This window comes from Dromiciops gliroides, chromosome X (genome assembly GCF_019393635.1).
Source record: "Dromiciops gliroides isolate mDroGli1 chromosome X, mDroGli1.pri, whole genome shotgun sequence".
In the NCBI taxonomy this organism is placed as follows: domain Eukaryota; kingdom Metazoa; phylum Chordata; class Mammalia; order Microbiotheria; family Microbiotheriidae; genus Dromiciops; species Dromiciops gliroides.
Window position 1 is genome coordinate 4,798,705 of NC_057867.1, and position 25,911 is coordinate 4,824,615.

Genomic DNA, 25,911 nt, shown 5'->3' on the forward strand with positions numbered 1-25,911 from the left:
CCACATGGCCAAAACTGTTCTAAATAGGAATTAATTTTAAAAATACAGACGATTGGGGTCAGAGAAAATATGGGCAAATGATGCGGCATCAGAACAGAAGGCCTCAATAAATCTTTAAAGATCGATTTATCCTTAGCAGCTCAGGAACAGAAGCCAAAAAAAAATTGATAGTAGTAGTTACTTAAGAATAAGGCTCAGTTGTTAAAATGCTGAAAGGTGGGAAGAAGAAATAGTCACACATGGAAGTCATGTCTTGTGTGGTCAAGATCAGCTGTGAAAGGTAGAGAAGCCAGAGGGGAATCAAAATGAAGGCAGAGAACTTGGTCAAGGAGATTGCTGGAGAGGCCAAAACTTGGCTATGGTAGGAAAATGGGAATTTCAAATTTGAGGAGATGGAGAAGTTGTGGGATATGCCCATTCTCAAGTAAAGCTGTTGGAGGGTGAGAAAGATTCTCTGAGGAGCTGTGTGGTCAGAGTGGCTAATGACATACGGTTGTAACTGAACATTCAGACAAGAGCTTCCCAAACAACCTACTTAAAATCAGTTTGGAATAAAAAGCCCTTGAGAAGTTGCATGTGAACAGTATGATGCTGACAGGGATAGGGAACCACAGCATCTTAGAGGGCACCTTACAGACCTTCCCAGGTAGCATTGCTGTTGTATGGTAGGCTAGATTTTGCCAGATTTTTTTTTGCAGGGCAATGAAGGTTAAGTGACTTGCCCAGGGTCACACAGCTAATAAGTGTCATGTGTCTGAGGCCAGATTTGAACTCAGGTCCTCCTGAATTCAGGGCTGGTGCTTTATCCACTGTGACACCTAGCTGCCCCACAACAACAATCTGCTTGCCAAATGAATTCCAATGAGGACCACTGGGCTGGAAGTGTCAAAACCTAGGATTTCACAGGCAGAAGATACTCCAAGGTAGAAACTCTCTTTACCAAGGAAAGTGGGCACCTTTTCTGAAACTTCCAGTCTTTGGGAGCTGCCTGGAACTCTAAGAGGGTCAGAGGTCAAGTAACTTGGCCAGATCCTTTCTGGTCAACTAAAATTCGAATCTTGAGAAAGTTTTCATCAGTCCTTGTTTCAAACACACCACCCAACCCAATTAGGTCAAATTTCTCCACAGATTACCCCCCCCCCCATTTCCTCAAAAGCTCCCAACTCCTACTATGGCCACTAATAACAAAAAAGGTTTTCTTAACTTGGGGACTCTAGACTGCCTCTTGGAATAACTGAACTTGACACTAACATCTCTCAGAAAACACTGTGGCTCAGCCTGGGAAGGAGAAAAAACCCATTCTCTGTGGGCAGGGGGTCAGGCCAGTAGACTTGATCACCTAGCACAGGGATAGGGATGGTATCCAAGCTGAGGCTCCTGCTGCTTCACCAGCCCCAAAGTGACTGGGGCAGAGCCAGAAGCCCAGGAGATGGCAGGAAGAACAAAATGGAAGGACTCCCAGGAGGATGGGGGCAGGAAGCTGTACCCTGTCCTGTTCTCAGCAGGAAGCCCAGAGAGTCACCAGAGTCACCACTACATCTGCACTGGGAGCTCAGTACATGTTGTTGTTCACATTGACCACAAGGCACATTCTCTCTCCACTGGCTCCAATTCTTTAATAATCTAGTCCCCTGAAGCTAGGAGGAACAACTAAGCCCAGCAATGGCTTTACACACCTCCAAGTGTTACAGGAATGTGAGCAACGATTCTGGAAATCGCCTGGTTTTTCCAACAAGGCCTTGGGTGCCCAGGTTAAGAATAGCTGCTATAGTACAACCCACCCAATCATTTTCTGCTTGAGGAACCCAAGGCCCAGACACAAGGGATGGAAGAAAAGGACAAAGGTGCGATTCTACCCCCCAAGGCCACAGATCGATTCCTCTTACCCTTTTTCCTAGAACAGGCTGCCACAGCTGAAGGTCAGTGTGTATGGGAATGCAGGGGGCCACCAAGGATGTGCCCTCCCAGGAAGTCATCAGGCACTGGACAGAGTACTAATCCAATCAACAGCGACCCCACGCCCCCAGGACACAAGCCTTACTGAAATGAAGTCCAAGGTTCCTAAGTATATAAGTACACAAAAATAAAGGTCTCCCAGACTAGATCCTAGGCTATCAGACACCCCCTACCCAACCCTAAGGCATCATAAATCACATCTTTCAAATCCACCTCCTCTCCTCTGACACTGCTGTTGCCGCTTCAGTGCAGGTGCCCCTTCACCTCACACCAGGACCACTGCGATGGCTGCTGGGGGGGGGGGGCTTATACCTGCCCCTAGGCTCTCCCCACTCAGCTGTCAAATTGGCCTTCTTTTGATATGGTCACTGCTCCACTCAATAAACTCCAGTAGCTCCCTAGCACCTCTAGGACCAAACACAAAGTCCTCGATTTGGCTCTTAAAGTTCTTCACAACCTTGTCCCCTCCTACCTTGCCAGTCTTCTTACACCTTATTCCCCTCCATGTACTTAGAGACCAGGGGACACAGGAATCCTGGGTAGTCTTCTCACAAAATACACCATCTCATGACTCAGGAATTTTTCATTAGCTGTAGCCTAAGCCTGGAATGCTCTCCCTCCTTGTCTCTGCCCCCTGGCCTCCCAGGCTTTTTCCAGGCCTAGGCCAAAACCCCACACCTTCCACAGAAAACCTGGCTAAGTCTCCCTGATTGTTTTCCCTCAGAGTTCCTCCAACACATCCTGTCTCTAGCTTGTTTGTACTGAGCACTCTGCCTGTTGTCTCCCTCTTTAGACTTGGAGGTCCCTGAAGGCAGGGCCTGGCATACAATAAGCATCTAATAAATGCTTGCCAACTTCACCTGACATCAGCCTCTATATGTGCAGGCAGTCAATGAGCTGTACTCAGTTATGCTGCAAGAAGAGTAAAGGACTCTGGGCCAATCACTAAACCTTTCAGCGCTCTAGGCAACAAAGGTGACAAAGTGCGTTGGTGAAGGGAGTTCCCTAGACCTAGGAAATCACAAGGTCAGTCCTTATCCCCATTAGACACCAAAACTTCATGAAAAGCACAAAAGCAAAGGGGCGCACAGGCCAGGTTAGGCCAATCACCTCAGTACCACTTCCCATATTCTCAGTTCCCACTAGCTTTGCTGCCCCCAGCTTGTTCCTGGCCAACCCCCAAGCAACATGGCTCACTAGCCTCTCACTCCATTCACTTACCTTGGGAGTCACCAGTCCAGGTGTGTCTCTGAATAATCAGTGGGTAGCATGAGGTCGCTGAACTCCTGGAAAAAAAAAGGGGAAATGCTCAGTTAGGAGGTGGGTAGTAGCTGAAGCTGGGGCAGAGCTTCACAGAGAGGTCAAAAGGCCTGAGAGAAGCCTGGGTTTTTTCAACATTTAGAAAGAGGGAAATAAAGCCCTTGGCATAAAGGTGAAGAATCATCCATTTTCAAAGCAGAAATGGTCCTTGGAGATCATTCCCATTCTGAAGGCCTTCCAGGTTCCCTTGTCCCTACAACTTCAAAAGGACCACAACAGAATACAACCAGAGCTCTCACTGATTGCTTTGGCTCTTTCCCTTTCTCCAGCCTGGGAGGCCCCTTTTCACCAGATGGCCAACTCCCAATCCCATTCCTTCAGGACTGGGTTCAGGGGATTTGTTTAGGCTTTAGAATGAAGCCAAAGGAAATCTGTGGATCCTTGGGCCAGTGCTTACACAATCCAAGGCATTAGCTCTTTTTCCTCCAGCTATCTCCCTCTCCTCTTATCAGGAGGTGGTAACCAAGCCCTCTCCCAAAGCCTGAGATCACCCAGAAAGGAGAAGTCTTAGCTAGACTAGGCCCCCTCCCCTGAAGATCAGCAGATAACCCCACCCAAACTGCCCTACGTGGGGCCAAAAGTCTCCTCCCCCATCCCTTCTCCACAGCCTCAAGAACTTCAGTTACCTTGGTTACCATAGCAAAAGAATGCTGGGCTTTTTCATTCATTTTTGAAGTTTCCAACTTAAAAAGTTATTTAGCATAACATTACCTATGATGAGAACTTCCTAAACCCAACCTCTCTCAGCCTCCCCCTCCCAGGGAGGTCTTTATTATGGGGGATTTCCTTATTCTAGACAGGTCTGTAACAACCCTCCTGAGGGCTTAGGTATCCTCCAATCCACACAAAAGCAATCAGGAAAGCAGCCTAAGGCCCAGAGGGGAGGAGGGATCACAAATCAATCCTGAAGAAGAGAGCACAGGTAGGAGATTTCCACTGGAGACCCTCTGGGGACTAGAGCTGCAGTGGGGAGCTAGGGGCGGCACTAAGGCTCTGGCAGGAAGCGAACCTGTTCATTACTGAGCTAAGACAGAGCTCAGGGAAAGGCAAGAAGACTAAATGTGGCGGTGAACAAAGCAAGACAGGGCTAGTCATCAACTAGTGACAGAGTGCTTAAGGAACTTCTTTCCAGGCAATATGGAGGAGAGAGGAATGAGGCAATGACCTAGAGAGTAGACTTCTAGCCTTGAGACTGTCAAGTCTGTCTGTCTTCCTTCCTCGAAAAAAAAAAAAAGTGTTTTATGTAAGGCAGGCCTCCAAAGAGGTGTTGCCCTAAGTGACCAAGTCCTTCTGCTAGGCAGAAAGGATGAACTCACCAAGTGCTCTCAGTTTTTGCAGATACAAAAGGCAACAGCAGCCCTTGCCCTTTCGGGGCTCACATTGTAATGGGGAGACCACACAAACACAAGACACATTCGGCATAGATGGGAGGCCCCAGCAGCTGGGGGGGGGGTTGCCTAGGAAAGGCCTCCCTCCCACACAAGGCCAAGAGGAGGAGGGGTCAGCATGCCAAGCATGGGAGGGGTGGGGCAGCCAAGGAGGCTGTCTCTGATCTGAGGAAGTTTCTGGGCCTCTTAACTGGGAAGGCTGCTGTGCACTGCTTATAACTTCTCAGGGAAACCACGCCATTTCCAAATCTTTCCTTTTGTCCAGTCCCCATTTTTCAAAGTGAGGTTGGAGCCATCACCACATGCAGTGTCTTTTTTTTCTATTTGGTGTCATGTCCTGATCACCCACAGCACATTCTGCAATCATTGCTATGTTGAGAACCCACATCTCCTACCTCTTTGAATCAACTTCATTTTTATGAGGCTGTTCACTGTTCACCATATGCAATGTCAACTCATTTGGGGGGAAAGTTTGCGAATAAATGGCCCAGAAAATTTATTATTAAACTCTCATGATGAAAATGGATTTTGAAAGTTAGAATTCCAATGTACAGAAAATTCCCAATTCACCAATGAGTCGTATTGCAGTTCATGTGTGAGTCAATTGCTTGTTCAACTGGAATGAGGCATTTCCTCTCAAACACCATATTGTTGTGGAGAGGTTCCCAGGCTAGCCCACAAAAGGCTCTTTGAACCCCTATTGTTACTGAAGTAAATTTACTGTGGAAAGAGGTAGGGAGATTCCTGTAGCCTTCATCAACTCACAAGCTCATCACCAAGAAACCGAGTATAACAGTATTAACAATGATGGTTTACTCTTTGAAAATCAAGAAATATCCATTGTGACTATGTTTGAGCAATTCATGAGAGCTTAAGAACATCTGTCTATACACTGGGGGGAACCTTTCCTCAGCCAGGGCTAAATACTGCCGGCCTGCTCGAAGGGCCAACCAAACGACTTCTTGAGGAAAATATTTATGATATATGGATGTGTCCAGATGTGTGCAGATGTGAGTTTTCGGAGGAGTCCATCTCCAAACCCTTAGCTCACATTTCTGGATCCCAAACAATAATTTTCAACAGTCCCCCACCCTCTTGTCTCTTTGCTCATTAAGTATTAGTTACTAAGTATGGAATACTTTAATTCATCAAAGAATCCTTTAACATGATATTGAAAGTCAGTAGATGGGGGGGGTGGAGAAGACCCCAGTTCAAATCCCACCTCAGTGATTTACAATCTCTGAAATATTAGGAAATCCTTTCCCCTTGTGGGTCTCAGTTTAATCTCAGTGAAATGAAGGGTTAGACTCGATGACCCCTAAAGGTCCTTCCAGCTCCAAACAGTACAATTTGTCAGGCCCTTTCTAGGTGCTGGAGCTCCAAGGGCAAAAATGAACGGGGCTGGGGCAGCTAGGTGGCACAGTGGATAGAGCACTGCCCCTAGATTCAGGAGTACCTGGTTTCAAATCCAGCCTCAGACACTGGACACTTACTAGCTGTGTGATCCTGGGCAAGTCACTTAACCCTCATTGTCCCACAAAACCAAAACCAAACAAACAAAATGAACGGGGCCTTGCCCTCAGGGAGCTTCTATTCCTGATGCTCATTCGGGTGATGCCTACCAGAAGTGAGGAAAGCCTGCAAACCGTGCCTCCTCCCTGGCCACAGCCTCATTCTCTCCTTGAATCAGCGGGATCTCACCACTGGGGAATGCCAACATAGCTGGTGGTATGTTCCCTTACTGGCCCCGGACAAGCCACCAACAGTTAAATCACAGGCTGCAGCAGTGACTGCACAAACAGAAGCATGGGACAGGGAACCCTCCATCTCAGGGGCTGTACCCCCCACCCCCAAAACCAACAACTACATGGTGGCTGAGCTTCTGGTGCTAAGCCTCTCAGATCCTTGAAGAAGACTCTTGTTGCTTCTATCACAGCCCGGAACTCTGTTTCCCATCACCCTCCCTGCCTTTTCACCAGCAGTCCTCCATGCCTGGGGTGTCCTCCTTCCTTACCTGGCCCTCCCAACAGCACCATGGGGTTTTCTGTTTCTGTGTCCCCAGCACCTAGCACGGTACCTGGAACATGGCAGGCGGTTAATAAATGCTTCTTCAGAAGATCATATGATCATAGATTTAGAGCTAGACAGGACTGTAGAGGTCAGGTAGTTCAACCTTCTCATTTTCCATCTGGGGAAACTGAGGTCTGGAGGCTGAGTTGCCTAAGGTCATGTTTGTTGATGGATGATGGCGAATCAATCATCACCCAAGACCTGCCCCCTTAGCTGTGGCCTGGGCCCTCCTCTCTCAAGGGTCCAAGTACCATCTCTGTTCAAATCTGTATATACAAACAGCCCTAATGTCTCTCCTCCACTCCAATCTTCCATTATCAACTGGCAACTGAATGTCTTCTCCTGGATGTCCCATAGGAAGCTCAAGCCCAACTCCATCAAAACCCATGTCCATCTATTCATCATCCCAGCCACATCGCGGGCACTGGACTGAAATTCCTCCCACTGGACCGGTCCCCTTCCCCTTGGCTGCCTGGCAGGCCTTCCTGCCCTCCCCTCCGAGTCCCAGCTTCTCAGAATCCCTGTCTTTCAGCTCTGGTGCCCCTTCCTTGGGAAGCCTTTTCCCGGGCAGTCAATTGCTAAGTATTAATTAAGCTTCTGCTACGTGCTAAGTATTGGAGATACGAAAAGAGGCAAAAGCTGGTCCTTGATCCCAATGGAAGGCGGGATTAAGTAAAGCTCTGCACTGAAGCCTGTTTATCCTAAAGGCCCATTTCCGAGAGAAGTCCCCCTCCTCTAGCACAGATGGGAAACTAATGAAGTTTCACTGTCAGAAGTGATTCTCCCTCCACTGGCCCTCCGGTGTCAGCTACCTTTAAAGAAAAAGAAAGTTAATTTGATTTGAAGAGAAGCATCTTGCTTGCTCCAGGCACACTCTACTTAAAAGAATTCTCATTTAGTTTAAGGAATAATTTACCATCTACTTAACAGGAAGCCCTGCATCCTCAGGCTGGGAGGACTCAAGTAGGCAGAGCTGATTAAAAAAAAAAGAAAAGAACACCCCCCCACCCCCACCCCCCTGCTGTGCCACGTGGCCTAGCAAGAAAACAGATCCACGAGCTCTACCAGCTCTGTGCCACCTAACCGGTTCATCAACTTCGATGAATTTTACCCAAGATAAGACAGCTGCCAATAGGAGGCAAGAGCAACAAAATCCAGACTACAGATGCTCAGGCAATGTAATCACCTCATCACCCAGAGGGCTCTCACCTCCTTCTCACTTCTAAAATACTGCCAAGTACAGGAAAACCAACTAAAAGCCCCACACACCGGTTCATGAAACGTCCCTGAGGCAAAGTCGGGCCCAAGGCACATCCTCTTGCTCTTGGGCTAGGCTGCTTGGGCCTAGTTGACAAGCCTGCCCACATCAGCTAGCTGCCAGGCTACCAGCCACATGCACACAGAAGGCCACAAGTTCGAGGAGATTACAAGTCTGTCCTGGCCAGTCACTGCTCCTCCCGCCCCAGGATGCTGCCTGCCTCGCTTTCTTTCCCATGGGCATCCAGACTCCCTAGAACATTTATTTGGCTCCCCCCTCCCCACCAATCAAATCAGCTTCCTCTATATCTTCAAAGCCTTTTGCAAAACTTGGTCTCCTCAGGTGAGCAACCCCATAGCACTTCACTGGCAGGACCACACTTGACTGGTTTCCTTAGCCCCAGAAGCCTGGGCACTCGCTCAAGGCCCCTGCTGCCTACGGGCTACCCAAATTGCCCCATCTTTAATCTCTCAAGGCTGACCTAACTGGAAAGCTCTGTCCTAGGCCCTCTTTCTTCTCTTGTTGAACTCATCGACTCCCATGGATTCAATGATCTCCCCTAGATCTACATATTCAGCCCTAGCCTCTCTCCTGGGCTCAAGCCCCTCATCACCAACTACCACATTTCCAACTGGACATCCTATAGACATGTCAAGGCCAATATGCCCAAACCAAATCTCCCCTTTCCTCCCAGACCCACCCGCTTCCCAACTGTCAAGGGCACCATCATACTCCCAGTCACCCAGGCTCACAATTCTTCACTCTCCCTCCCCTACCCCTTCCCACTCCCACTTCCCTCCAGACCCAATGACCAGGTCTGACTGATGCACCTCGGCAGGATGTCTTCCATCCCTTCCCTTCTTGCTACCGCCACATCACCTCTCCCCTGAGCTAAGGCCATAGCCTCCTCCTTGGTCACCTCTAACCCATCCACCCACCAGCCAGCTAGCTAGCTACCAAAGTGACAGCTCTAAGACTGTTCAGTCCGCTCCAAGACCATGGTTTCCAGTAGGAGCATTTCAAGCCTTTCACAATGTGGTCCCAGCCTACCTTTCTAGACTTCTTTCAGCTCAGCCTCCATAAAGTCCTTCCCCGGGAACTCCAGTATGGCAGAGTGGATATAAATCACACACCGGCAATATGAAATAGTGAATATTGGCTCTGGAATTGGAAGACCAGGATTCCAATTCTGTCTCTGATGTGTGCTGCTTTGCATGACTCTTGACAAGGCCCCAAAGTGCTGATCTGTAGTAGCAGGGAAGTTTCCTCCCCCATGAGCTCCCAGGATCAATGAAATCACAGGTTCTGCTCCATCCTCATTCTTCTTTGCATTTATTGTGTGTTTATATGTATACGAGTTGTTCCCCCCAAGAGAATGTAACCTCTCTGAGGGTAGGAACAATGACATTTGTGTCCCCATAAGCACCACCAGGACAGCTCTCTGGAGGGGTTGCAGCCCTGGGGAAGAAAGCGTAAGATTCTCTTCTTTAAGGTCAAGAAGCATAAAGAGCCTATGGGGACGGGCAGCTAGGTGGCACAGTGGGTAGAGCACTGGCCCTGGATTCAGGGGGATCTGAGTTCAAATCCAGCCTCAGACACTTGACACGTACTAGCTGTGTGACCCTGGGCAAGTCACTTAACCCCAATTGCCTCACCAAAAAAAAAAAAAAAAAAGAAGGAAAAAAAGAGCCTATGGGGAGTGAGCAGCAGACTCTGCAGACAAGATCCTGCCCCATTGCTGACAGGTGAGAAGAATGGTTCCTGGTGGGGCCAGAGGCCACAAAGAGTGCACTTGGTAGGAGAGCAAAGACTGAGCTGATCGAGGGATTGAAGCTGAAATTAGAGAAGGAGAGAAGAATGTCTGTGAAAATCTGTAGATAGAAGGTATAAGAAAAGGGTCACCTGGTCATCTGGACAGAGGAGTAGGGGTGAGGGGCAGGAAGAAGCCTTCTGGTGTCAAAGCAAATCAAGCCTCACCACCATACTAACAACACCAGTATCTCCGGTCAGATTGGACACATGGCTAGAATACAAGAACAGGCCATACTCTATTCAAAAGGAATGGCCCAAATTAAAGGGTCAGCAGGATTAGACTGTCAAGAAAGCAGGTGCCCAGGGGCAGCTAGGTGGTATAGTAGATAAAGCACCGGCCCTGGATTCAGGAGGACCTGAGTTCAAATCCGGCCTCAGACACTTGACACTTACTAGCTGTGTGACCCTGGGCAAGTCATTTAACCCCCATTGCCCCCCACACACAAAAAAAAATTAAAAAAAAAAAAAAAGACAGCAGGTGCCCATACAAAAATCCTTGAACCCATAAGTGAATCATGGTGAAGAGCATTTAGGGTAACACTAAGGAGGAAAAAGAAGCCAAAATAACAGTTACAGGAACATGCTACAGGCAGACCAGCCAAATGAAGGATTTGGATGCTGCTTTCCCAAGAGAGCGCCCAACACTGGCCCAGAAGTGAGGCAGAGCAATGTAGGGGAGCTCTACCTATCCGGATGTGTGAAAAAAAAATGATGAGTAGGATGCTATCAGAAAAACCTGGAAAGACCTACATGAGCTGATACAAAGTGAAACGTACTGTATATAAAATAATAGCAATATTGTAAGATGATCTGCTGTGAATGACTTAGTTATTTTCAGCAATACAATGATCCAAGACAACTCTGAAGGACTTATGAAAAATGCAATCCATCTACAGAGAAAGAACTGATGGTATATGAAAACAGATTGAAGCGTATTTTTTTCTTAGTTCCTTTATCTGAAGTTTTGTTTTTGTCTGTTTTCTTTCACAACCTGACTAATGTGGAAACGTTCTGCATGACTACTCATGTATAACTTATATTGAATTGCTTGAGTTCTTAAGGCAGGGTGGGGAGGGAGGGAGGAAGAAAATTTGGAACGCAAAATTTTTAAAATTTGATGCTAAAATGTGTTTTTACATGTAATCTAGGAAAATAAAAATTCTAAATAAATAAAAATGAAGAGCAAAATGGTAAAAAATAATAATAATAAAAATAAATTTTAAATTTTAAAGAATTTTTTAAAAATTTAAAAACAGATTGTGGATGTGTGTTAGGGGCTCATGCCACTAGAATCAGAGAGCCCGAGAAATTACCAACTTAGCACCAGAGTGCTAACTAATTTCAACTTTGGGGAGGCAGAAGAAGCAACAAGGAGAAATGCTACTCTTTCCCTAACCACAAGGCCTAGTCCAACTCATGCATTTCAGAGATAAGAAAACCAAGGCCTAGTGAGGTTAAGTGACTTGTCCAATGTCCAACAGGGAGCAAGTGAGAGAGGCACTGTGACTCCTCATCCAGTGCTCTCTCCTTGGCCTTCCTTAATTTTGATCAGAAGTGAGAGGGGCCTCACCATCCCAGACTTCAAAGGGTCAGGGACTGAGAGCCTGAAGGGGCTCAGAGGCCCCCCAGGCCTTGGCTCCATCGGCTTGTTTTTCATCATGGAACCTCTACCTCCCCTCTAATCAAGGTTAGCCCCCTACATTCACAGTAGAAGGAAATGCTCAATTGGAGTTAGAGATTAGTGAAAATAAAGAAGGTGGTCTTTAAAGCCATAAAGTGCATCAATGAAGAAAAGAGGATTACAAAGGAAAGATTTTATTAAACTAGTTATCAAAATAAGAGGAAAAAAAGTTCCTGAAGCCCAGATTAAGAACCCCTGATTTCAACCAACCCCATCATTTTATAGACAAAGAAACCAAGGCCCTGAGAGGTCACATGAGCCAGTAAAGTAGCAGAGCCAGGATCTGAACCCAGGACCTTTGGCTCCAAACCCCACTCTATTTTGCTAGAAACCCTAGACTTTAGGAAAAGAAGTTTGCTAGAGTTCAGGGAAAGTACTGAATACCAAGGTCTGATGCCCTGGCCTGAGATTCAAAAAGGGAGAGTTGGCCCAAGCAAAATAAGAGGTTGTACCAAGGAAACTCGAAGAATCCAATTATACCCCATCACCATATGAGAAAGAAAGGGAGGCACCAAAGCAGACCCTGGCCTCCAGCACCCAGGACAGGAAGTGCTGCTGCCCAGAGAGCTGAGCTCCAAAGAGGTCCCATCCTTCCAAAAGCCAGGGAGGAAGACAAAAAGGGATGGCAAAGACTCCAAACAAATAACTGACTCAAGATGCTTGGAAAACCTTTGAATATGTACAAAAAGGGCTTTCAAAACTTGGTGTATGCTTTTAGCAAGACCTAGGGAGAAAGACTGGGGGCCACTACTAGAGGCACGGAGAGCAAAGGGTGGACTGGCCCAGTCGGAGGCTGAGCTGGGGGTGCTGGGAACACTGGGTCTCCTTGTCTTTCCCTTTGTCAAGGGCTTTAGCAGGGGGGCAGCTGGTGAGGGATTAGCTTGGAATGTGGACAGAACAGGCCCAAAGTAGCCATGAAATCAGGAGGCTTCTCCATAGGCTGAGAGTGATCTGGGGATTACAGAACCACCCAATGAACGCCAGGCCAGACAGGCCAGGTGGGCGCTGGAAGCTTGACACCAGTATAGGGCCACTAAGGCCCAAAGCACAGTTCTTTTATGGGACCCAAGAGAAAATGAGATGCCAAGGTGGGAGCAGCCTGCAGACTGTCAAACTGCCCATCAGCCTTTTTCTCAACATTTTCTCCATAACGAATGAATGAAAATGCATTTATGAAAGCCTTCCCACGCACCAAGCACTGTGTAAGCAGCAGATACACAAAGAGAAAGCACAAGATTGTTCCTCCATTCAATGAGCTCATGATCCGATGGAGGGAGGAAAGACATAAAAAAATGTTGAGCCCCGGAAGTCCTATGGGTGTACGGAAAGCCCCAAGGGACCTTGCCCCTTGGCAAGGGGGCAAGCCCCTTGGGGCCAGGTGGAACAGGTGGTAAGGCCTGGTGGACCTTCGACTCACCAAAGGAATGGAATTGGTGACCCCACCACACCCAAGCCACGTGAGCAGTCAAGCAGCCCAGAGGATGATAGGAACAACTACCATAATTGTGTGTGTGTGTGTGTGTGTAAATAGCAGTTTGCATTTCAAAACTGTTTCAAGGCTTGCAAAACATTTACAAGATGATCTAATTTGAGCCCCATACCAGATAAGGAAGAGAGGTTTAATGACTTACCCAGAGTCACAGAGCTATTAAAGTGTCTGAGACAGGATTTGAACTCTGGTCCAGCTCTGGCCTCAGTGACAGAAGGAGGCAAATAACTAGAAAGCAGATTGGGCAGATCTCAGGACCCAGGGAACCAAGTTAAGGCTAAAAGGAAACAAGAAGGTTCGAGTTGTGGGATGGGGATCAGTCAAAGTGATCAGGCCTATGCCTTGGAAAGCTCCTAGGACAAGAGATCTGAGGCCCTCATTTTAGAGAGAAAGAAGGTGGCTTAGAGAATGGTTCAGCCACTTGTCCGAAATTCCAAAGCTAATCAGTGTCCAAGGCAGGATTTGAACCTGGGTCCTCCAGACTCCAAGTCCAGCATCTGATCCGTTCTCTACACCAACTACCCTATTTATCTTATGAACCTATTTTAGCTGCTTTGGGGAAGAAGGGGAGTGACAGGAAGGAAGGAGACCAACAGGAAGGAAGGAGACCAATTAGGGAGCTAGCATCTTCACCTGGACAAGAGGTCAGGAGAGGCTGCTCTAGGACAAAGGCACAGGGAGTAGGAGGGAAGGGGCTTGATAGAGCTCACGGCCTTAGCAAGTGACCAGCCAAGTGTGAGAGAAGGAAGTACTAGGTGACTTGGCATTAACCACCAGGGCGACTTGGTGGCTGTTGGTAACCTCAGAGGAAAACAGGGTCTCTGGGAAGAAGGAATTAGAGCTACGGAGAATGGCGTGGAGGATGGCAGTGTGCACCAGTCAGGATAGAGCCCCGAGGGGAGAAATGGCAGGATTCCCAGAAGCAAACAAGGATGATAACCAAGGGTCATTAGAAACTTTGCAAAGTACTTGACCTACCCTCTCTAATTTGAGCTTCAAAACAACCCTGAATTCTAACTGCTATGGGCCTTATTATCTCTATTACAGAGCTGAGGAAACTGAGCCACAAGATGTGGAAATGGCTTGCTAATAGAGGCAAGGTTCAAACTTCCCACCATCTTGTCTCCAGAGGCACCGCCAGCTACCAACTGCCTTCCATGGGGTGGTCAGTAGTGCTAGGTCCTGAGGCATGAGCTTCCAAGAGCACATACCTGTACTTCTCTTAAGGGAACCCGAGGTCTAGTGGAAAAAGCAATGACAAGAGCCCGATGCCAGCCTTATGGCTCTCGAGCCAAATGCAGTTCCCATCAAAAGCTAAGGGGATGGGGCAGCTAGGTGGCGCAGTGGATAAAGCACCGGCCCTGGATTCAGAAGGACCTAAGTTCAAATCCAGCCCCAGACACTTAACACTTACAAGCTGTGTGACCCTGGGCAAGTCACTTAACCCCAATTGCCTCACCAAAAAAAAGAAAGAAAGAAAAGCTATGGGGATAGGGGCAGCTAGGTGGCACAGTGGATAAAGCACTGGCCCTGGGTTCAGGAAGACCTGAGTTCAAATCCAGCCTTAGACACTTGACACTTACTAGCTGTGTGACCCTGGGCAAGTCACTTAACCCTCATTGCCCAGCAAAAAAAAAAAAAAAAAAAAAAGCTAAGGGGATAACCAGGCTTTTAACCTGGGGTCCACTGACCCCTAGGGGGTCTGGGGACAGATTTCAGGCTCTCTGTGAACCTGCATGGGGAAAATGACAATGTGATTTTAACATTCCTTAACAACATGATCTGAGGAGGGGCCCAGCTGCTTGAGAAGCCATCGTCCCTCAAAGGATGGGAGTGGGGTTACCCCTGAGACTTCTGCCACCCACCCCAGTCATTCTTTACTTCTACCTCCTCCTCACCCTGGAGGGAACCTCATTCCAATGTCAGTTGGAGGCTCTGTTTAGATGGGATTTCATTGGTAGAAGGAACTCCTAGGAGCACAAGGCAGGTCAACACCATCTCAGCACCTGATAATATTGAGAACAAAGAAGTGAAGAGACTTGTCCAGGGTGACACAGTCAGTATGTGGGAAAAAAAAAAACAAGGCCCTGATTTGGATCGTCAGGACTCCCCGTTCTCTAACCATTGCCCCATCTTCCTTCAGGTGGGAGCAGCTCCATTTGCTATTGCTTGGACAAAGACAGTCAGAAAATCAAGGGGGCCTTCCCTTTGCTGCCCTGCCTGGGGCCCACTCCACACAGCTTCTTAACATATGCAATAAAGATTAAAACAAAATCCTGTTTTTCTTTCCCATTTCCAAGTAAAAACCATGAATCACCATTATTAATTGCCTGCCTCATTTTCCTAATGAAAATGTGGCTGCCAAGGAGGACTGGAAATGTCCACATGTGAATGGGCTCCCAGCAGGTTTTTCCACCCTTGGAGCCTCAGTTCATTTGAGTACACTAAGTTTCCAGGAGGCTGGCCTGGTCTGGCCTCCCCACAGCAAGCATTTGTTTGGAGGATGTGTTAGATTCCCAGCTGACATGACAAGGTTTCAGATGCTATAGCTTGGACTTGTCAGAATCAAAAGGTCAAAGGGGAATAGGCTAAATTCTTGCAGCCAAAGTCCAGTTCTTAAATCCCCAGACAATGGGCTTCTCCTGGGCAATGGGCTGTTTGTGTGAAGCGGCTTACAATGGGGTTCCCAAGCTAATTTAGCCTTGTGCTGGACTGAGACAACCATTGCTTGGCTGGCATGGAGAGGTCTGAGGGATACACAAAGCATCCCCCGGGATAAAGGAAGGGCAGACCACTTGTGGAACAAGAGAGAAAAAAACCACTTTGCAAAGTGCTAACACCTATTTTCCCCTCTAATATAAAACGTGGCATTCTGATTAGCCTTGAAAGCTTCCTCTTCTGTCTAGGAAGATCGTGCAGAACACAGCTTGGGAGAACGTGACCCAAAAGCAAACGCCCGGGCCCCACTGTCCCTGAGGAAATAGGAGGGGTCAGCAAACGCAAGCCAATCTCTAGCAGTTCAGCTCCACTTGCCCAATTGTTTCAAACACTTTCTAGAAACATCTTTCCCGCCTGCAGGCATCACCCTAGTTACTGTTCCTCCCTAGCATCTTAAACACACAAATATAATTTTCCATCAGGAGGCCCAATACAAAGCAAGTCCGAGCCAACTGAGATGGAAGTAAAGATCTATGAGGGGGGGGGGGAAACAATCTGAAAGAAATGGTTTTTAAACATTTAACAAATTAAAACAGATTCACTCTCCCACCCCTAATTCTCTTGGCAAAAACTTGGAGGCATGGCTAAAAATTTCCCTGTACTTACATGTTACTACCTCTGCTTATGCTCATTTTATTTCTTTGGGAATATCTGCCACTTTCTCTCTGTCTGTCTGTCTTTGTCTCTCTCTGCCATATTTGCAAGTGGAAAGGGAATCAATCTGGTATGTCCCCATAAACTGACCCCAAGCTCCTGTGGTTGGGCCTTAGCAACACCTGCTTACAGACCCTGCCCCCCCAACCCAGGGCTGTCCGCCAAGGCATGCCTGAAGACCGAAAGAGTGCTCAGCCAGCCAGCCATCTCGGCTCTTGAAGACTTCCAGGGACGGAACTCTCCCTCCCCAGGCAGCCCATTCCATTGCTAGACAGCTCTAATTGTTAGGAACATTTTCCTTAAATTGAGCCAAAATCTGCCTCTAACTTCCATCCATTGATGGGCCCCAGGGGCCAAGCAACATAACTCTCATCCCTCTTTCACATGACAACCCTTCAAATATTTAAATATTTTATGACTATCATCATGACCCCCTCCCCATCCAGCCCTCCCCCCCCCGCCCCCGTGTGCTTCAGACTCCATATCCCCTGGTCCCTTCCATCCGCCCTATAAAGCAGGCCTTCAAGGCTCCCTCACAACCCTTGTTCCCTCCTCTGGATGTGGCTCCAGCCTGTCAAGCTCCACCTTAACATGGGAAGCCTAAAACTTGACCTAATACCCTTGCTGTGGCCTGACCAGGGCACAGAGGACAGCAGGACAGTCACTGTCCTCATTTGGGATTCACTATAGCTGTTCCTGGAGACTGAGGCTGCAAGAGTTCTGCTGGTGACTTAAGCAGCTTGCAGCCAGTCTTCCTCAGTGGATGGGCTGGCTCCTTGGGCAGTACTTGGCTCTTTCTGATCCCAAACATTTGTCCCTATTCCCTTCCATCCTATTACTCACCCCAACTTTCCAATGTGTCAAGAAAAGAATAGCTTCCCATGACTCTGGCCCTTTTCCATGTTCAAAGTGGTTAATATACATTATTTCATGAGATACTCAGACCTTTCATAGAAGGATAAGTGAGGCTCAAAGACACTGGGTGACTTTTCCAAAGTCATACAGGAAAATGACCAGGTCACCATTCCAACATGTCTCCTGGCCCCAGATCCAGTGGCTTTTCTGCCAGCACGTGCTGTGGATGCCACCCACTGCTGTGTCACTCTCAGGTCTAACCAGAGTGCTAACTCATTTCATTATGCTGTCATTCACCCTGTGTGATCACCCCTTGCCCATCACTCATTGAATCACTCTCTGAGTCAGATCCCTCAGATGGTTTCACACCCACCTCACTTCCCTGTTACCTAGTTGTCCTTACTCTAGCTTTCCCCAAAGCCATGGGAAGCCTGTCCAACTAAAATCCAGCTGTGTTCTGCTTACAGCATTCCCGGGTCCAAAAGGGAGAAAGAAAAGCTTGCTTGGTATTGGCTTCTTATCATGAACCTATGCTGGTTCACAGTGATCACATCTTTCTCTAAGGAAACTATCTGGTTCTATAACTGGCTAAGAAGTGCTGCCCAACTCCCTTTCTTCCTCCTTTTTGGAAATTCGGCACATGCACATTGGCATGACTCTGGGCCTATAGCACCTCTTTAGTCTCCTGAGAATCCTCAGGTGGTTAAAGATCACCCCCACCCCTCAACACATCAAGTTATCTATGTAGGCCATGGAGAAACTGAGGGGCCTGGGCCAGCCCTGAGGTGGGAACAGTTACATCCTGGAGCCACAGGCTGCCAAGGGGAAGGGAACTGCCCCATGAAAGGGAACCTGCCTGCTAGGGAGCAAAAATCCACATCTTCTCCACTCCCCATCATGTTCCTGTAAGGTTGAATCCAGGCTTGGCTGCATTTCCTAAGTGTAGTTGGTCTAAGAGCCCACCAGGCACAGGATGGAACCACCTTCCCACCAGAGAAGCAGCCTGAGGCCCAGTGACAAAAGAAGAGAGTTGAGACTTCCCCCACTGGCCCAGGCTAATGAGAGGATCTGGGGCTAGCGCCCCTTGCTGCTCCAACTGGGGACAATCTACAGTCTACTTCCTCAACACCTCCGGGCCAGCACCCACCCCCCAAGGTTCTAATGCCCTCCAGTGCTCCTTAGTAATCAGAAATATAAAACAAGCAGCCTTTAGAACACCACCTAGCACCCACTAGAGTGCTGAAAATAGCACCCTAAAAAGAAGACAGGCTTCAACAAATAAAGCATTCTGTACTGTCTACACTGTCAGTGGTACTATAGAGAGACAGATGGAGAGGGAGAGAATGGGAGAAGAATGGACAACATCACCAGTGATCAGCAGTGTCACCAGACTGATCCTGAGTCAAAGACAAACTGCGACCCAGAAAGCCTAGTGCTAGGACTTCATCCGAAAAAAATCATAAAAAGGGAAAAAGGGCCTCTCTGTACAAGAATGTTCCCAGCAGAGCTATTTGTAAGAGCAAAAACCTGCAAACCTCTATGTGCAACCGCTGGAGGATGGCTGAATAAATTATGGAATGGAATATTATGGTAGTGCAAAGACAACAAATTGGAAGCCAAGAAATATGGAAAGAGCGCTAGGGAGCAACGCCCAGTGAGGAGGGGCAGAGCCTGGGCCCTGGGCGCACAGGGCCTCAGCCACAGCAAAGCCAGGGAGGCTGCCAAGAGGTGGTGGTGGTGGCGGCAGCAGCAGGGCTGCATACGGAACCGCTACTTGTTTGGTGGACCGTGTGGGTCCACTTTCTTAAATGTGAGACTCCATTCCTTATTCTGCACATTGACTGATTGTCTGTTGATGGCTAAGTTGCTAATAATAAAACAATGGTTTTAATTAGCTAAAATTCCACTCCAGGTGGGCTGTTTGATGGGCCAGCCAAAGGTTTCCACCGGTAAAGTACATTCACAGGGGCCCTAGACCAAAGTATCCCCCAGCGTGTCCTGATCAAGGTCAGCCCCTATTTCCACTGCTCTTGGCCCACTCTTGTCAAAAATAAAATTTTCATGTTAACAAACAGGCCAAAACCCAGCACAAGGAAGCTCATGCAGCTGTCCCAACTCTGTCCCCATCATGAGAAAAGGATAATGGGACCCTGGACAGTGAGCCACCAAGCCAAAGAGCCACTTCTTTATTATCCCTTGACCCCTGAATCTTTGAGTCATCACAACCCAAGCCGCCCTCCCCCATCTATACAGAGAAGGAAACTCAAGGCCATAAGGGGCAGCATGGGAGTGATGACCGCCCAAGAAGTCAGGACACTGGGACCACCAACTCCCTGCACTGCACTAAGCTCTCTCTGGCTCCATGAATGTGCTCACTACAGAGCCTTGAGCAGTGGCTGGGGAACATGCAGTTTCCTTGTAAAGGTGGCTAGGATGGTTGAAGGTAGAGAACCTGTGAGGCCTTGTGAAGCCAGAGATCCTTCCTTAGCTTCTCACTCAGAATCACCCCATCCCATTGTTGTTGTTGTTCAGTCTTAACCCTCCATGACCCCATTTGGGGTTTTCTTGGCAGGGATACTAGTTTGCCACTTCCTTTTCTAGCTCATTTTACAAGTGAGGAAACGGAGGTGAACAGGGGCAAGTGATTTACTCAGGGTCACACAAATAGTATCTGAGGCCAGATCTGAACTCAGGTCATCCTGACTTACTCCAGGCCCAGTGCTCTACCCACTGTACTCCCTTTGACTGGATCCCAAAGCTGGAGTCAGAAGGAACCTTAGCGATCATCCAGACCAAATGAGGAAATGGAAGCCTAGAGAAAAGTGATCAGCCCACAGCCCAAAGCATCAGGGTAGAAGTTGAATGCAGCTCCTCTGCCTCCAAATTTAAAGTTAACAGTTTCTTCTAAATTCTTTTTTTTTCCCTTTTTTTTTTCAGGGCAATGGGGGTTAAGTGACTTACCCAGGGTCACACAGCTAGTAAGTGTCAAGTGTCTGAGGCCGGATTTGAACTCAGGTACTCCTGAGCCGCCCTCAACAGTTTCTTCTAAATGAAGGCTATCAGCACCAGGCAAGCCGAAGCCCCAAAAGGAATCAAACCCAGACCCTCCCTGCAAAGGTCACAATCAGGTACTTTCTTCACGGACAGAGAATTCTCTGGATGCCATCACAATCTTCCCTCTACACCCATCCATCTGGTGGCCTCTCTCCTCTGCTCAAAGATCTTTGGTTCTAATTCTGAGTCAAGATCAAGCTCCTGGGCCTGTCATTCAAGGCCCTCTCCAACCTGAGGCTGCTCTCCCTCCCTGCCTCTGGACAAACCGAAGCCCAACCCTCTCTCCTCCCTTGACTTTCTGGCCTACATGCCATCGACCACACTGTTTCTCAGCAAGTAAAATATCATACTGTCCCTGGCTCAGGCTGCTCACTTCCTCCAAACCCTTTCAAGCCCAAATCCAGGACTGGGGCCTAGCAGAACACACTGGAAACATTAAAGCCTGAGAGGACTTCAGTTCAAACCCCACCTCTGACTTACCTAACAACCTGTGCTTAGCAGATGCCTAATAAATACTTGGTGACAGAGTGACCTTGGGTAAGTTACTAAAGCCTCACTACTAGAGCTCCAGAGATTCCACATATGCTATCTACCCCTCAGGCCTCACAGAACACTTTTTGGGCCCCTCTGGTATACACCTGGGTTATTCTGTGTTGGCATTGTTGGTATGGGCATAATACTGGCAGCTAGGTGGTACCACAGTGGATAGAGCACTGAGCTCTATCTGACCACAGATGCTAACTAACTGTGTGACCCTGGGCAAGTCCCATCACCTGTGTTTGCCTCAGTCTCCCCATATGTAAAATGGGGGTCACAGTAGTACATACCTTGCAGGGTTGTTATGAGAATCAAATGAGGTAGTATTTGTAAAGTGCTCAGCACAGGGTCTGGTACATTATGTAAATGTTAGCTTATTGTTATTCTTATTATTATTATTATTAAGAATGTCTCCCAAAAAAAAAACAAAACAAAAAAAAAAGAATGTCTCCCACTAGACTAAACTCCATGTGAGCAGGGACTATCTCTGTAAACTTTCTCTTCCCCCTTCCCCACCGCCCCCCTTCCCCCCCCCCAACAGCCCCGCCCCGCCTGCCACCAAGGATCTACCATCTAGGTAGGGAGAGAAATCTGACACAAGAAAGAAATCTGCCAACCATGAGGCAAGGCCTGCTGCTAACTGGGCATTGTATCCCGCAAATGGGTGGGCTGGAGAACAATGAGGGTGAGAGAAGGAGGGAGGGTTTGGACCAGAAGAAGGCACTGAAGGCACAGAGGCAAAAGGAAGCAAAGCATGAGAGATCCTTGATTTCCAGGTGGAAGGGCCTCTGAGGCCTCAAGTCAAACACCCTCATTTTATAGAGAAGGAAACCGAGAACCACAGAGTAGTTACGAGACTTGCCCAAGGTCACACAGCTACTGATTAAGGAGCTAGGAACTGAGCCCAGGACGGCTGATTCCAATTCAGGTGTTGTTTTAACTACATCAACATGAAAAAATCAGTCTGACAAAAGGAGGGGAAACAGGAGCAAGGCTAGGTAGTATGGTGGGCTTGGGAGCCTGTGAGGTAGGGCTGTGAGCAGGGGACTGAGCTGAGCAAGCAGTGTTTATGTGAGATTCTGGTACAGGCTGAATGGGAGCAGAACAGGATCTGAGGCAGAAAACAGCAGGGATCCTGAGGCAGCAGGGGAGGGCGGGGATGGAGGCAACGGGCAGGGAAAGGAAGGAGACATGAAGCATTTAGAAAGAAAAATCAACCAGGCTTGGTGACCAAGGGAAAGCTATTGTTTCACTCATATCTAAAAACCAAAGGAGTAAGGCCACTGGAGGCTGGCAGAAGATGGAGCAAGCAAGCCTGGGTACTGGAGAACCCCTGGCTTAAAGCAGGCCTGCAGCTTGGGCTGCACCACCTGTCTTTATTTTTGAAAGAACAGGTTGGGGGGGGCCACCCCCATAGGAGCCCAGCTTTAAAGGATTATTCTTTCTTTGACTCTCCAAGTAGCTCCTGACACAAGTTAATCACATGACTTGTTCTCTTTCCCCTAAACCTTCCCCATTACTGCCTACCCCCCAGGCTCCCACATAGGAGGCATCCTGGATTCTCTCTCACCACCCAAATCCAAGCTGTGCCAAGGCCAGGCCAGTTCACTATGCAGCATCTCTGAATATGCCCCCTTCTCTCCTGTGACACTGCCAACCCCCTGGTGTGGGCCCTCATCTCCTCAAGTCTAGACTACTGTAACAGTCTGATAATGGATCTGCCTGCCTCAAGTCTCTTCCCCCTCCGATTCAAGCTGCCAAAGTGACCTTCTCTCTACTCAATAAACTCCAGTGGCCCCCTCTATCACCTACAGGATCAAATACAAAATCCTCTGGCACCCCCCCCAACCTTTCCAGTCTTCTTACACTGTACACCTTTCCCCACCCACTCTTCCCCCACAACGGATTCTTCTATCCAGTGACACAAACACAACTCTCCATCTGGTAAATCCTGGCATTTTCATGGTCTGTTCCCCATGCCTGGACCATTCTCCTTTCTCCTCTCCTCCTTGCCTTCTTTCTAGTCCTAGCTAAAATCTTGCCTTCTAAGGGAAGCCTTCTCCAATCTTCTTAATTCTAGGGCCTTCTCACTGATTATTTTCTGTTTCTCCTCTCTTTAGTTTGTCTATATACATGTTTGCATGTTGTCCCCTCCTTTAGATTGTGAGCTCCTTGGGGGCAGGTACTGTTTTTAACCTTTCTTTGTGTCCCCAGTATCTGGTACACAATAGGCACTTAATAAATGCTTCCTGGCTGACATAAGTGACAAGTGTCTCCTCTCAGGGCCTCAGGTTCCCCAATGGTTCAATGAAAAGGTTAGACAAGACCTTATGCCTTAATAATTGTGAGCACCTCAAGTTGGGCTTTCGCCATGGCCCAACAAGCCCTCAGGATCATTTGGGGCCTGGCCCACCTGGAAAGCAAAGGCATAAGAAATGCTTCCTTCCCCCATAACCAGCACCACCAACTGTCCACGGCTGACCCTCCTTCTGGTACCCCTGCAAGGCTGCCCAATGGCCTCATACCACCACATACCCCTAAGGGCCCAGAGTTCTCCATTAAGCTCCCTCTTCTCCCCAGTAGAGCAACCAAAGATGAGAATTTCAGGCTCCAAAGAGGGGAAGGGGGCAGGGCCAGAGAACATGGGGCACAGAGGTCTCCCAACACTCCTCAAACTGTGCTAAGCATGTAACTCCCTAACATAGGACTCATTAACCTGGGCTCTACAAAGTTGGGTTGGGGGGGGCAGCGATTAATATTTTGATAAGTATTTCACCATCTGAGCCATTGGCAATTTGGGGGGGGGTGAGGTGATTGGGGTTAAGTGACTTGCCCAGGGTCACACAGCTAGTAAGTGTCAAGTGTCTGAGGCTGGATTTGAATTCAGGTCCTCCTGACTCCAGGGCCAGTGCTCTATCCACTGCGCCACCTAGCTGCCCCTCCCTTTTTTTGTAGGGCAATGGAGGTTAAGTGATTTGCCCAGGGTCACACAGCTAGTAAGTGTCAAGTGTCTGAGGCCAGATTTGAACTCAGGTCCTCCTGAATCCAGGGCCAGGCCATTGGCAATTTTGCCCTATCTGTGGTACCTATAAGCTAATTACATTCTTTCTGCGGTTAAGCGCTCTGCTCCTGAGGTTGGTTCTCCTTTCATTTCAGTCTCCTTAGGCAAAAACTAGAAGCAATCTTTGGCTCAAGTTGACTCGTTCTTGGATAGAATGACCCCAACCCTCACCCTGACCCAGACCTTCTAGAAGGCCAGCCTCTGGTCAATATGAGGTGGCTCACTGGGGAGTCATGTCATCACAAGGCACAATAAATGCATCTTCTTTCAAACACAGGGTACTCTCGGTCATATCTCATAATGGCTGAACAGGCTGTCCCATAATGCAACACCATGGTGAAGTCAATGGAAAGTGCCACTGAAAACCTTTCATGGTATGGTTCCAACCTACCTTTCCAGACATATTTCTCATTCTTCTCTTTCACACATTCTCCATCCAACCAAACTAGCCTCTCATCTCTTCCTCCAATTCAGTACTCTACAGTCCATCTGTGAGCCTTGGCCCAGGCTGTCCTCCATGTCTGAAATGAACTTCCGCCTCACCTCTGCCTTTCAAAAGCCTCAGCCTCCTTCAAGACTGAGATCAAATGGTAGCTCCCATGGGAAGCCTTTCCTAACACCCCTAGTCTTAGTGATTTCTGCCTCTTCAAATGATATTAATCTGTTTAAATGTCATATCCCTTCACAAGAGACCATAAGCTCCTTTACAGCAAAAACCGTCTTATTGTTTTGTCTTCACAAACCACTATATCAGGGACTGGGAATGGAAGATGTTTCAATAACGAATGCCTGCTGGGTGAATGAATCAATCTTCTAACCTTCTTGTTTGGCTGATGCTGAGCCCCAAGAACCCGGATCCAGCCAGGCCTCGCCATCTGCCCCAATGCTGAATGCTGCTAAAGAGACTGTCTTCCCTCTATGAGAAAAGCATGGTCTTTGCTTTCGCCTTTCCATTTGAAGTGCTTAGCATGGCGCCTGAACGCAGCTTGCACTTAAATGCTTTTCCATTCATACCAGAGACTTGGTTATTAGAAATGTAATTCCCTCATATCTGAGGTTTCCGGACTTCCTCCTCCCCACCCCTCCCCACACCAGCAGCCCAGAAAAAGTTCTCAAGGGTGGGCTGGCCACTCTAACTTCAGCCAGCATTTGGAGGGTTAGCCTCTCTACATAAGCACACATTCTTCCCATTTCATCCAGCTTCCTAAGATGCTCTTCTATGTGGACATTCATACAGATAGCCACAGACATATTCATGTGCTCCAGTGGCATCCTCAGATTTGTACCTGGTTTGCTCCCTTTGATTTTCATGGGGTCAATGATAGGGGAAGGTCAACCGATTGGCTTATTGGACAGTCCTTCTAAAGTACATGCCACGGGCAGCTAGGTGGCACAGTGGATAAAGCACCGGCCCTGAATTCAGGAGGACCTGAGTTCAAATCCGGCCTCGGACACTTGACACCTACTAGCTGTGTGACCCTGGGCAAGCCACTTAACCCTCATTGCCCTGCAAAAGAAATAAATAAAATAAAATAAAATAAAGTACATGCCAGCTTTCTTCTTGCCAAGTCAGAAGCCTGTCATCCTGGTGCCAAGGAAGAGCCTGGCACTGGAAGGAGCTCGAGCACAACAGGTCAGTGGCCTGTTTGGAAACCTTCCTCCCATTGAAGAGATGTGTGCCCTTAGCCTTTGGCCTGCAGAGGAGTCAGGAAAGCAGCAGGCCCAGTTGGCCAGTGAGCACTAAAAAGAGCTACCTGGTATGTCTGCTACCAATCCAACTGGGATGTGCTAGACCTCCATCACCACTATGTCAAGAGGGCATTTCAAATCATTCAGTCCAGTAAGTCAAGCCAATCAGCTCTTTGAGAAGGTCTTTCATAGCTAACTCATCCCAGTGGGACCATCAGCATGCAACACTTTAGAAAACCAGATACTCGGGCAGCTAGGTGGTGCAGTGGATGAAGCACCGGCCCTGAATTCAGAAGGACCTGAGTTCAAATCCAGCCTCAGACACTTGACACTTACTAGCTGTGTGACCCTAGGCAAGTCACTTAACCC

General features: G+C 48.1%; 1 protein-coding gene across 3 annotated transcripts in view; it reads right to left on the reverse strand.

Moving 5' to 3' along the window:
* CLCN5 (chloride voltage-gated channel 5) overlaps nt 1–25,911 on the reverse strand; it is a 100,203-nt gene that overhangs the window by 66,443 nt on the left and 7,849 nt on the right. For all 3 annotated transcript variants that reach the window (XM_043974963.1, XM_043974959.1, XM_043974960.1), the window contains exon 2: nt 3,178–3,242. The gene's annotated coding sequence lies outside the window, so the exon portion shown is untranslated. The remainder of the gene's footprint in view (nt 1–3,177; nt 3,243–25,911) is intronic.